Source organism: Protopterus annectens, chromosome 14.part0 (genome assembly GCF_019279795.1).
Source record: "Protopterus annectens isolate FY-2018-M chromosome 14.part0, PAN1.0, whole genome shotgun sequence".
Lineage (NCBI taxonomy): Eukaryota > Metazoa > Chordata > Ceratodontiformes > Protopteridae > Protopterus > Protopterus annectens.
The window spans coordinates 469438965-469452167 of NC_056748.1; the positions used below are offsets into that span (position 1 = coordinate 469438965).

Sequence of the window (13203 nt, forward strand, 5' to 3'; positions counted from 1 at the left end):
AAAGTATCTAACAGCTTTTATAGCTCTTCATTTTTCAAGGGAGACTTTGTTTCTGTATGCTGTATCTTTAACAGTGCCAAAGTGTTTTACTGACTTTGATAGCTGCTAAAACAGTAACATTTTTTCTGTAGCTGGTAGTACGTGAAGCAGATAAATTTCCATGCACTGCAAAGAATTATGATCAAATCTCCAAACATAACCAACTGTATTCTCAATATGGATGCCAAGATTCCCCTCTTAAGCTTCACACTTGAAGTAAGTTTCTTGGTATCCATGTCTCAAACCGATAATACATTGGTTGGGATTAGAGACCCAGTCATAATCCTTTGTCTCTCATTCATGAAAGTCCATAAGTCTGTGATCTTGGTGAATTGTGGAAGGATAGTCTTTTCTGGTTCTGGGTGCTCTGTACACCAACATATGTTCTTTACTTAGCTAGGATGACAATCGGTATAGTAACTCTCATTTTTTGTTGCTACTTGAGAGACCAGTGTTTGTGTAAACATTCTTCACTGGAATTACTTTAAAATACATCATGTATTATTCCATAGCTTACATTTAGCTTTTGAAGAGTGAAGTTTTTTTTTAATCTCGTCCTTTCTTGCACTGCAGAGGAGCCTGAAAAAGATTACTAACAGTAAAAACACATTCCATGACTGCAGTACCATCAAAAAGTGGTTGAATGTTTAGTAATCACATCTTTTAGGCAAGCAGTAGACAAGAATTAAAAGCTTTCATACTAAATTACATTTTTTGTTGTTTTTCTCTCTCTTTCAGTCTCAAGCAGACCCAGTGATGACCATAGAACCTGGAGAGATGTCACTCAATCAGAGGATGCAAGAGGGAGCAAACATCAATATTATAAAGCTGCAAATCTAAGAAAAAAATTACCAGGACACAACACATCAGATATCTTTGTACACTATTATTTTACATACTGTCTGAGCTCAAAATGAAATCTAAGTCAGAAATGTGGATTTCCCAATACCTTGTCAGCACCTGGACTTTTGGATTTTTTATGATAAACTGTATTCTTTCAAAGACTTATAAGTATTGACTTTTTCATATTGTGCTTTTTCTTAGACTTTAACAAAAACTTATTTATTCTGCTGTGAAACAAAAATATTTAGGAACAGATTTGTCAAAAATCTACAGGCGATAGCTGGTTATAGCAGTAGAACATCAGAAGTCTAATGGACATAAATAAACTTATGACATGGAACAAAAGCTTGATGCCATTGTACTTGTGTAATCACCAGTACAGCTCAAGTGATACCTAGTTAAGCAATAGACATAGATGTCACCAGAGTGTATGACTACCTTACAGCACTGTACCATACAAATTAATTCACCTTATAGAAATATTTAATGTCAGGGCATGGAGAAACATGAAAAGCTAAGCTAAACATATTCCCTTCAATGCTTAAAACCACTTTGATTGTATTTAAGGTGCTCAAATGTGTCTGCTTAATGCATTGTTTCTTCATGTGTTTGTTGACTACATTTTGTTGCAGTGTTTGCGGGGTCAACATGTATAAAGTTTAGTTGACTGAGATAATGGCATCTCATTGAAGCAGGGTGATTCTATCTTTATGTTCTTTGTAATTGCTGTTTCTCAAGGGTGAATGACTTCATAGTGAGAACAATAAAGTATTAGGGTAGAAGTGATGTGTTCCACATGAGCAATATGGGGTGGGGGGGCTTGGTTTCTTTGATCCAGTATGGTTGCATTTTCACAGAACTAACTTAATATCAAGTACATATTTAACTGCTTTGTAACTGTATGTTTTTTTGTGTGTGTAATAAACATCAGGCATTTCAGTTTTTAGGAGCTGGTTTTATAGGAGTAGTACTGGACCTCAAGACATACTCCAAATAGAGGAAGAAGGCAGAGATAATATAGGATATTGTAAATCTTGACTTATGGTACTGATGACTGATATATCAAGAGCTGTTTTGGACTTTGTGGCTAATAGGATATAATATATTCAAGAAACAATCACAGTCAAGGGTAAAGTGCCTCCAGAACAGCAGCCAAAAAGGAATCCAAAAACAAAGCTAGTTGAAGACGCACCACGACCATAAGAAGCGGACCATTTATTGAATTAAAACATAAAAAACAAAAACAACGCATTCCCAGTAAGTGCTTTCACATTCCACACAAATGCTTCATCAGACTGTTAAAAGAACAGTAAATTAACCACCCTGTAAATATATTGTCTCTGTCATTATACAACCAATCATGTGTTATTCTCATGAATAATATATTCAAAATGGCATCATGTGGTCGTGTGATGGTACTATTCCTTAAATTCAGTCTTTCATGGGACTATTATCTAAAAACATTTCTAAGTTACTAAAACATATGCTTATCTGTTATGCATCTCATATGAAAATGTAAAATGCATCTATGTATATCTAGAAAAATATATATTATGTGTAGTATAACACCTCTACACTAAAAACATAATATAAATATAAATAAAAACAGATAAAAATTATGTATGAGAATCAATATACAAAATCTAATGACACATCTTAAACTAGACATTTCTATGATCGTAAAACAACTGTGGTAAAATAAGTATAATAAAGTGCATAGTGCTTTGACGTTACTACGGGATTCTAGTTAAACCATATATCTGCCTATGAAATTAAGCAGGTATAGTAATAATACTATAAGCTAACCTATCATAACGTACATTGAATTTTATTAAAAACATACTAAAAAGTGTATTTAATAACTTAGTAAAAAATCTATCTATGGTGTAGCTTATAAAGCTAAACATCATTACATCATGGAGACCTATGCAAAAACTAAATAGACCTACATAACTAGAAATTCTTACAAAAACATTTTTAATAAATTAATCTAAATTGCTCAAAGATCAATATATTCTGTTGAATATATATATATCTCAAACAAGTCTATTTTCTAAAAGCTAATGCTAAACGCTCAATGCTTAAAATTTCTGGCTACCAAAAATGGTTTCAGGGAGACCCTATCATTAATTCCTGAGCCTTTCTCTGCTTGTAACCTCAGGATCCATCTAATTTCCCTTTGTTCAGTATAATTCTTTTGATTGCCTAGCCTGACATTCCTATATATCAGTTCTATCACTAAAAACTTGAAACTATGTGTGGTTCCTTTGTCAATGATATGTTTCGCTAAAGCATTATTTTCATCTTCCTTATTTATGGCGTATATATGTTCTTTCACGCATTCCCTTAAGGTTCTTTGGGTCATACCTATATAAAAGGAAGCACATTTCCACACATAGCTAAATAGATCAAATCTCATGTCTTGCAATCTGCATACAAACTAAACTCATAATCTCTCCCAGTATCTGGGTGACTAAACCTGTTGTTATTCAGCATGTATGGACACTGATTACATCCCCTGCATGCATATGTCCCTTTTCTAACTGACTCTATCTGTCTCTTCTCACTACTTTCATAGCACAGCATACGTTTCAAAGATTTTGTGTTCTTGTAGGTAAAACTAGGGACATCCCCTACTAGTCCATGTAATCTGTCATCCACTGTTAAAATATTCCAATTCGTCATAAAAATCTCTCTAACTTTTTTATTATTGTTTGTAAAAGATATCACAGGCTTATTAAGATCTGTTTTACCTCTTACTTCTTCGTGTGTATCTGAATCATTCTTGCTACTATATATATAGGGTTTCCCTGTTGTAGTCTTCCTAACTATGTTGTCTCTGAATAAACAATTTGTTTCATTTCTTTTGTATCCTCTTTCTTCAAACTCTCTATGTAACGTCTCAGCTGTTTCTTGAAATCTAGAGTCTTGACTCGTAAGTCTAGATGCTCTTATTGCCTGTCCTTTTACTATATTACTATATATGTGGGAGGGGTGCATGCTGGTACGATGCAATATTGAATTTTTCCTACATTCTTTCCTATGAAGCTGTGTATGTATACTGTTTCCTTCTTTAGTGAGAAGTACATTCAAGAACTCTATTTTCTCTGTTGACCATTTTCATGTTAAGGTTAAAAAATCTGTAGTTCCATTTATGTAGTCAATAAACTCTTGTAATTTACATTCATCTCCTTTCCATAACAGAAACATATCATCTACAAAACGTTTGTGTAGCAAAATATTCTCTTTATATATACTCCTCATTATATATGTATGTTCCCAATAAGCCATTATGGTGTTAGCATATGAGTTTGCACATGGGGTACCCATGGCAACCCATTTCTGTTGTAAAAAAATACTGTTCCCCATAGACAAACACATTATTCTTCAAAACAATGTCCATTAACATTGCACATTTTATTATTAAATCTCTTTTCATATTCTTTTCTATTAAGAACAACCTCATATACTCAATACCTGTGTCATTTGGAATAGAAGTAAAAAGTGAAGCTACATCTAATGTAACCACGTATCCAATCTCCCTATTTTTATCTGGTAGGGTATATTCAGAGAGGCTCTCTATAAACTGTTGTGTGTCCCTGACTACTGTCTCTGTTTGTTCTACTACTTTCCTCAACTGTTTTTCCAAATGTATAGAGACCGTCTCTGTAAGCCATCCCTTACTTGACACTATTGGTCTTATTGGTGGATCTTTAATATCGTTATGGACCTTAGGGAGGCCTCTAAATGTGGGTATAACAGGTTTTTCTATTGTAAAGTATTTGTATAGGTCAAAATCAATTACATTGCATAGGAATAAATCGTATAATTCATCTTGTATGTTATTGATAATTCTATTCAATTTTATCAAATTATATTAAGATATGTCTCACTGTCCTCTAAGTTCAACATCTTATTTTTATACATATTTGGGTCGAGGATGACTACTGTTCCCCCTTTGTCAGCTCCTCTTATGAATATGTCTTTATTTAATTTTAGTTCTTTAAGTGCTTTTTGTTCTTCCTTGCTCAGATTATAAAAATCATATTTCATATCTTTTTTACTATTATATAACTTGTTTAAATCTCATTCCATTGCTCTCTCAAAAGCTTCCACTAATGAATGCACTTGTGGAACAAATGTTGACGGTTTCCTAAATATATTCACTGTATCATTATTCACATTATTGTTGAACATCATACTAAGATTCAAACTCCGTGTAAACATTTTTAAATCAATAATATAATCACTGCTATCAACGTCTTTAGTTGGAATGAAAGAGAACCCTTTATTCAAGAGGCTCCTTTCAGGTTCAGTTAATATATGACTTGAAATATTCATAACTAGGTCTGACTTACAGATCGCAGTACATTCTTCTGAAACTCGATTTGTTATTCTGGTGATTTGCACTTCCTGTGCCTGTTCAGTGGAGACAAAAGCATTTTCTGTTGTATCTTTATTGGTAAAGGAAAAAGGCAGAAACCGCCATTCAAGTTCTGTGTTGCCCTTTCATTTGTTCCATTGAATTCTTTTCTACGAACATCTCGCATATCTCCTCTGTGCGTGTTCGGTATTTCAGTAACTGGTCACGTATTCGTTGGTATTGGTGATACATGTATTTGCTGCCTACATCCCTCTCCATTTCTCATTGTACCAGCTTGGCTGGTCATTTGTAACAGTTCTTCTACTTGTATGTTGCTCAACATAGTATTTGAAGCCTGCGTTCCTCCCAATACATCACTCTGCGCTGGTACATTCCTCTCTTGTCGTCTTATTGGCTTATCTCCCTTTCTATTCACCGCTGATTGCTGGTACCATCACACGACCACAGGATGTCATTTTGAATATATTATTCATGAGAATAACACATGATTGGTTGTATAATGATAGAGACAATATAGTTATAGGGTGGTTAATTTAGTGTTATTTTAACAATCTGATAAGCATTCATGTGGAATGTGAAAGCACTTACTGGGAACGCGTTGTTTATGTTTTTTATGTTTTAATTCAATAAATGGTCAGCTTCTAATGGTCGTGGTGTGTCTTCAACTAGCTTTGTTTTTGTAATAGGATATAATGTTTGGTTGCTCTCTGTAGATAATTTTTATTCATGTATTCATTTGTCACAAGTGCTTCTTTACGGGCATGACTGGGAAGCACTGTCAGGTTAAACTGTTGCTCAAAGTTGCACAGTAGGCAGATGGAGACTGAATGAATCATAGTCAGGATTTCAGCTCAGAAGTGGCTGATGAGATATGGGCAACAACTAATGAAGGAAGAAGACAGGGGAATAGGTCAATATGGATAAAGTACCATGAGACTCTATAAAATGCTCTGTACACTGAATTATAGCTCAGAGATATGATGTGACATGATGCCAATGAATTAGTGTGAATATACCAATGGGAACAATACCTGAAGGTTCAAATATAGAGTCTACACACACACACACTCGCCGGAGTGAGATGTCAGGGACCTCAGGTTATATTGATTTGTAGTGTTGGATTTTAACAATTTTCAGGGTTAGCACATGGTAGAATACACTGTGCTCTACCTGAGCTCTTTCGGTCCCTTTATTGTTCTTTGAAAGATTCTTATTTTTATCCTAGGAACAGTTTAGTCCAAACTGTGTTTTACGCTTGCTACAAAATATCTTGCATTAATATATGTTTGTATGACCTTGTATTACTTCAGCAAAACCTGTATAAATATTTGGGAATAGTTTCTAGTCTTCAGCCATGTATGATGAGACTCAGTAGCTACTCATGAAAATGTATGAACACTGCATCGCATACCTCTCAACTGTACAGATTTTCACAGAATGTCCAAATTTTTGCCTCACATTTTTGGTCTATTTCTCACAAAGTTGTAGTTTTCTAACAAAGTGTTGGCAAATCATTTAGGACTGAATTCAGGAAATAATGCCAGACATTTCAATTATAGACTTAATACCCTTCAGAAAATTCATACTACTGCAAAACATGTCATTCTATCAACTTTTTAAGATTGTAAGAGCAATAATTAAAAAATGTCCCAATTTTTGGGCCTTTGTCCCCCATTATTTATGGCTTTGTCCAGATTTCTTGCTGTTAGATGTTGAGAGGTATGCTGCATTGATTTGCAGCTTCCACAGAAACAGCTCTGGAAGAAAAATGGTACAGGTTAATTAATGAAGTAAATAATCACAATTTGCTTGACTAGCCTTTTAGGCTAAACACTTTTGTTCAAAATAAATTTACATTTATAGAATGTGCTGCAGTTCTGTGATCATTCATATATTTACTTCCTCATATTCTTGTACAGTTACACCCACCCAAGGTTCCATTTTTCCTTTGAACTCATTTGTCATATATTTCCTTCAAACTCTTATACTACCATTCAAAATTTTCATGCCATTCTGTGCCTTTTTATGGATATTGGCAACTTAATCAGAATATGTCAACTAGGTTTAATAACCACATTTTTCCTATAGACAAATATTTTTTACTAGACCGACAAACACATTTAGGGTGTGTGTGTGTGTGTGTGTGTGTGTGTGTGTAGATATACTGACATAGATTCAGATATGCATGTACTTGTATAAGTATATGCCGAGTCATATACTCACACTGAACTCACTGGCAAGCTATGTCATCCATAGTCTGTAATCTATATTCCTGACAGTCCATAAGAAAACTATGTCACCCACTGACACATATTCACATTATCATCTTATATCCATATATCCCTTTAATCCTGTAATGAAAGGCCACCCAACCACCCAGCTATTAGTTAAGACTTTTTGCTTAATCTTAGTAATCTCTATTGCACTAATAAGCAAGTATGAACATAAGCAGTGTTTTTTCCCCATCTTGCCCCTTGTCCTCTCAATACCATCAAGACTATATGCTGTCCACCCACCTGGGTCATTCCTTCTCTGGAAGTAAGACAACCGTGGTTGACTTGTTCCATCTGGGGCAATGGTGAGGCAGTGGGAACAGTGCTGTTATCCATCTGTGAAGTTTGAGGGTTTCTATTTTAAGTCCTTCCAATTTGTCAGTGTGGATACTCATATCATCTCAAGGAATGATGAGCAAGGGGTGTCTTTAAGGGGAATCTGTCCTGCTTCTGTGAGATGTTGCCTCAGTTATTCTGCCCCTCCCCTTGAAAGCAAAGGAACTCCATTAATCTTTGGTCTCCATCAGTGATTTTTAATATGGAGTCCACACATCTGGGAATGTATCCCCCACCCTCTCCCCAGTTAGAGGTGAGCAGGCTCTGACACAGTATTCCTTTATCTCCTGGCCAGTATACCTGGGTCATAGTCAGTGCTTTATACACCTACATGCAATGGAGCTGACTTAAAATAAGTAAAGCATTAGAGAATGACTCACAGTTCTCAAGATATGGAATGTAATTTAAACTGTATAACTTAAATAGCAAAACAATAAATAATACTATTTAGATACAAAGAAAACTACTGATTCATTTAGAATGCACAGTATTCAATCAAGTAAATACACTTAAAACTAAAACCTGATAAAATAAATAACATATATTTTTAATATCATACAGTCATGTGATTAGGTCATTTTACTAATTTGTCATTGCTTATTATTTATCATAGGTAAAAATATTGCCTAAACACCTTTGTCAACCAGTTTACCAAACTCTTTCATCTTTCAGCACAGTTTCCATATCTAGACTTTGCTCATGCCTTCATTACTTCTTATTAAATAATCATAAACCATAAGGATACTTTTTCATATTCACAATTAACTCCCCACACACATATGTATATGCACACATCAGTGAAACTAATACAAACAACTACTGTCCTGAAATGGGTGAGCTTTCACTTCTTTTAGTATTCATTGCCATGTAGCTGGTTGCAATTACAGTGTAAAGTTTACAGGTTAATTATTATAGAAGTCTCAGATTCCCTTTCTTTAATACTGAAACATAAGTCACATGGAGCAATGTTGTGGTCTGTACCTGTTAACTGGCAATCCACATAAGTCATGTATCTCATTAACCCAGTGTTCTGTCTGATTTATTGCTCCTTCACTTGTAACCCAAGATATAACAGTTGTAGTTTAGCAAAAAGGACCCCTCCACTTATGGTTTCATAACTGATTACATCCTCTCTAGCAATCATGATTTGCCATTTTTCTAGAGTGCTACCATATGGTCTTGGCATTTCTCAGTCCATGATGTCATGCTCAACTACAGAGGCACATTTAGTCATTCAGGTCATCAGTTCTTTTCTGGCAATTTGAAGAGTTTGGATGCAAGTCCATATACACATTGGTAAAGTTCATGTATTTGATGCTTACATACAAATCCACAAAATGTGAATAGAGTTTACACAATTCCAAACAAGCAACTAACAAATATTATTACCAATGTCATAAATGACAGATAAAAATGATGCTTTGTTAGTATCTATGAAATGTTGGTTATTTGTCCTTCCCGGCTGAAATTCAGAAATGAGCTGAAAATTTAAATAATATGGTAAACACACTAATCAGCAACATGAAAATCATTAGGCAACCAAACAATTGAATAATTAAAGAATTTAATAATTCATTAGTTTTCCTTTGTGAGAAAGTAAGAACATAAATAATCTACTATTTCTTTATAAAGCAATGAGCAAACACAAACAAATAATGTTAGTAAGAAGTTGAAGAGATACTTCATTATTAAGACATTAATTCCATTTTGAAAAAAAAAACTTACACATGAAGATATGACAGGCCTATTTTCTCTTCATTAGAAGTATGGAGCCTGATGCACCCTTTTGTAATCCACAGAGTACATTTTTCTGAATATCTCAAAGAAACAGTGTGGATATTGAGGCCAGAGTATTTATGCATCTGCTTAACCTAATGTGTGCCACATGGATCTGTAAATGACTTGCATATTCATAGGATGTAGGAGACAACAGCTGAGGAAATATGCATGCATTTATTAAGCACACGAGGATCAGCATCTAGAAAAATTAATTTTTAAATGCAAAGAAAGATGGGAATAATATTTCCTGGCTATATTTCTGTATTATTAAATATGTTACATTGCCAAAAGGAATCTCTGGAGGTTCTTCATATAGCAAAATAATATATTGAGAGATACAGACAGATATAGACAGATATAGATATAGATATCTAGATCGAGATATAGTTAAACTGTGAACATCTGAATTTTATATTGCCTTAAATTGCTAGGAATTTTGCTCATGCCTGCATTGTTTCTGATATTTCATAAAATGAGTGTTCATATCATGACTTTTCTCATAGTCTGATTAATCAGAAACATTTTTAGAAGGACAACAGAAAGCTTATACAGCCTGGTTTGTGTGGAAAATTTATTTACCTTTAGCATTACATTTCCTGTCATTATATGATAAATAAAGCAGTACTGGCAGACAGAGCCACATATGTTTGCTTGCTATACTGGTATTCTGATGATAGTCATAATTCAAAGTCTCAAAATGTAGTACTAATCTGCATTTTAAAAAGATAGCTACTTTGGAATATTTTAGGTGCACCTTTTAATTTTGTCACAAACCTGAATCATCTATCAGATCATGATAGCGTCTGTTTTGTTAACCTATTCTGGCCAATATAGGTGACAAAAGCTCCCAGAAAAGAACATGCAGCTTTCAGATGTACAGCAGAACAGGAGCTAAAGAAAAAGAAAACCTTAAGTGTCATTATAAAGCAATTAGTGCCAGCAGAATGGGTGAATAGTATTGGCCACTGTTGTGACAAAGAATAAAGATTTGCAATTGCACTGAGTTTGTCACAACTGTAGCAGTGAACAAACATCCTTACATTTCTGAACATTTTCTGAAAATCAAATTAAAAAGCATAAATTGAGCAATATCAGCATGTTGAAAACAATAAAATGCTATTAAAAAGATGCAAATGACAATGTAATCAGTCAGTTTTCTTTGCAGTGATAATAGTGAATTCACAGTTTTTACATTAATACCATATTATAATGCACACAAAACCAGAATTAAATATTCTCCAAAGTTTTATAAATAGCTTTTCCTATCTTGAAAATTATTAACTGAGTCTATATTATATAAGTGAATGCAATGAACTGCGAACACTATATAATCGACCCACAATCCCAAAAAACCCAAAATGTCGAACACATGGATCAGCAATTTTTTTCCCAGGGAAAAAATTCACTGATCCGTAAAAAAAAAAAATCAAAACACAAAATCACTACAAGATCTCACCACAGTGGAGGCAATGGCAAAGTCCCAAAAATGGCCTAGTGAATTTTTTTCCTAGGAAAAAAATTGCTGTTCCATGCTTTTGGTATTTTGTCATTTTGCATAATGACGTTCGACCAAACAGCATTTGCAATTCATTGCCTTTGTTAAAATAATAGGAACCCAACTAAACATATAGTGGAAGAAGACTTTTTCTTTATCTGGTCTTGATCTTTCATATGAGAGTGAGAAATTCCTTTATGAATATTTGTTTATTATGAACTTATAGAAATCTGAAAAGCATATGCTTATTTATATAATTACTGATAAAAAGCAAAACCAAGTATCCTTCAAAATAAACAACTTACAGAGCAATTATTAATTACAGAGTTGTAATATAATTTTAGCTTTCAGCTAAAGCAATATAATAATTACAGTGTCACTTAGTCTTGGAATATTATTGCACATATGGGAATATTGTATATGTTCATAATTACTAGCAAACAACCAGCAATATATTAGTATAGGACATTATACATGAACAGTGTTAATGTATTTTTTCTGTTTGTCAGCATGCTGTTTCACACTATGCATCTCAGCAATACATATCTCTCTTAGTTTTGAAAATGTGAATGTAAATATAAAATATGAATTTCTAGTGAAAAATAGTGATGAAATGCAGGATATTCTAGGAAAACAACCTTAGTGTCATTTTTACTTACACCTTACCCTTTTTATGCTGTCAATTATTAATTGGTAAGCCAACTTCAAAAACATTTCAGATCACCATAAGGAGATATGGGTGTTAAGCTGGGGTAGACAAAAATGTGTTGTATGTCTGAATGAGTTAAAAAATGAGTACTATCCATTCTTTAATACTCTGTACGTGTACTCCTGAATGCCAAGTTTTCTTTTCTTATTACTAGATGAAAAGCAAGGTTTGGGGCAAATAAAGCTAGATGAATCAAGTTTCAAATTGTGTCCATTTAATATGCAATTTAGGAAAGTTGAGATTCATTAGACTATCATTTGGTATTTCAGCAGCACAAAGTATGTTCCAGAGAACTGTTGCCTAGGAAATCAAAGAACTAGAAGATACTGTGAACATAATTAGTAATCTATTAATATGGGCCAGAGATGAACTTTTAAAGAGGACTAAATATACATTTGGAGAGGTATGACTGAAATACAAGGGTGATATTGTAATGATAGACAGACTGAAAAATAATTAAAAGATGCCAAGGATAAACAATGAGCAATCATATAAGAAATGTCTAGGAATTATAAAGTATTTTTTAATGTTTGCATCTAATATGTCTGGGATAATAATACCTCCAAGACAAAATAAAGACTAGGAAATAGCTTGGGAATGGAGCTGCAAGCAAATTAACCATCTGAAATTTTCAGAAACTACATACAGATGCTACATCATTAAAATATGATATGAATAAACCAGATGTGTTGCAAGGAGATGTCAGAAAGGTACAGGAACTTCAATCTTATGAGGGATCAGACCATTCATCTATGGGTCAACAGCACATGCAGATGCATAAGAAAGGATATGCTCAGATAAAAAAAAGGAACTGTTAGCAATAGTGCAGGATTGTGAAACTTTTCATGATTATATGTTTAGTGAAGAAGTTCATGTAGAAACAAACCTTACACTCTTCCAAGGCATATTCAAAATATCATTGTACAAAGACTTCTGAGATTATAGATGATACTACGTAATCTACAGATATATGATCTGAGTATGAACTATAGATCAGGCAATAAAGTACTAAACAGATGTCACTTTTGTGGTAGTACAAGAATAAATGTGTCTTCATGGGTTCTGTTTAAGCGGCTTTATTCTATACAAACATATTACTGTAAAGCTTATTTGACTATGACTAAGTACCATATATACAAACTAACTGCTGTGATCATACATGCTTACACACAGACTGCTTATTCAAAATGGCACTAGGGATTGCACTTGTCTGGAATATATTCATGCACACACAGCCTCACATGCTTCTTTAAAAACATAGCGCACACACGCAACACTCTGATCTACATCCTTCCTTTTTGAGAAATAGATCATTCAATTTGTCATGAGATATTTAGCATGCAGA

At 33.7% G+C, this 13203-nt stretch overlaps 1 protein-coding gene across 1 annotated transcript in view; it reads left to right on the plus strand.

Moving 5' to 3' along the window:
* The window catches only part of LOC122789044, a 3657207-nt gene extending 3655101 nt beyond the window's left edge, over positions 1-2106 (plus strand). Inside the window, exon 9 of the mRNA XM_044056223.1 lies at positions 778-2106. The gene's annotated coding sequence lies outside the window, so the exon portion shown is untranslated. The remainder of the gene's footprint in view (positions 1-777) is intronic.
* Positions 2107-13203: the final 11097 nt, after the last annotated feature.